Source organism: Galeopterus variegatus, unplaced genomic scaffold, assembly GCF_000696425.1.
Source record: "Galeopterus variegatus unplaced genomic scaffold, G_variegatus-3.0.2 Scaffold926, whole genome shotgun sequence".
Lineage (NCBI taxonomy): Eukaryota > Metazoa > Chordata > Mammalia > Dermoptera > Cynocephalidae > Galeopterus > Galeopterus variegatus.
Genome location: NW_007727037.1, coordinates 548,608 through 549,329, shown reverse-complemented (window position 1 = coordinate 549,329; position 722 = coordinate 548,608). Strand labels below are relative to the sequence as shown.

The window sequence follows — 722 nt, the reverse complement described above, 5'->3', positions numbered from 1 at the left end:
TGGCAGCCCAGGGCTCACCAGTGAGGCATCAGGGAGCTGTGGTCAAGAGCACCAGCTGGGGTTCAGCAGACCAGAGTTTGAGTCTCTGCCTTAAAATGGACAATGCTGTGCTTGGGCAAGTCACTTACCCTCCGAACCTCCATGAGGTTGTTATGGCATGACTTGCAAAGCTTCCTCCTGAGCATGGCAGCCCTGGTCTTTCCTGCCCGCCACCTTCCTGGTGCATCAACCCACACAGGAAGACATGACAGTGAGCTTCCTGTTCTTTCCTTCCAGAACCCAATTCCCCTGGTGCTCAGTTACACTCCAAGAAAGGAAAAAAAAGGCCTAGAACACGGGACTAGGAAATCAGGAGCAGGAACGCTATGTGGAGTTGCCAAAAACTGATGGGAAAGATCAGCCAAGGCCAGGGCAGATAGAAGCACGGGGAAGCTGAGTGACCGGCTCCTTCCAGCCAGCAAGTCACCTTCTCCTCTCTGGGCCTTATCAGTAAAATACATATAATAACTCCTGCCCTGTTCACTCATTAATTATGTATTGGACAAACATTAACATTTACTATGCAGCAACTATTCTGCTAGCTGCTAGGGATAAAAAGTCAAAGGAGGTGTCCTCTGTCCTTGGTGAGGTTACAGAATCCAGGAGAGGAAAACAAGTAAATAAGCAGTTAAATTGCTGTGTCATGTGTGCCTCCTGGAGGTGAGAATGGGCTGCTGGGAGTG

At 49.7% G+C, this 722-nt stretch overlaps 1 protein-coding gene across 1 annotated transcript in view; it reads left to right on the top strand.

The window, feature by feature from the left end:
- LOC103591113 (solute carrier family 22 member 6-like) overlaps positions 1-722 on the top strand; it is a 41,335-nt gene that overhangs the window by 10,491 nt on the left and 30,122 nt on the right. The window lies entirely within an intron of this gene.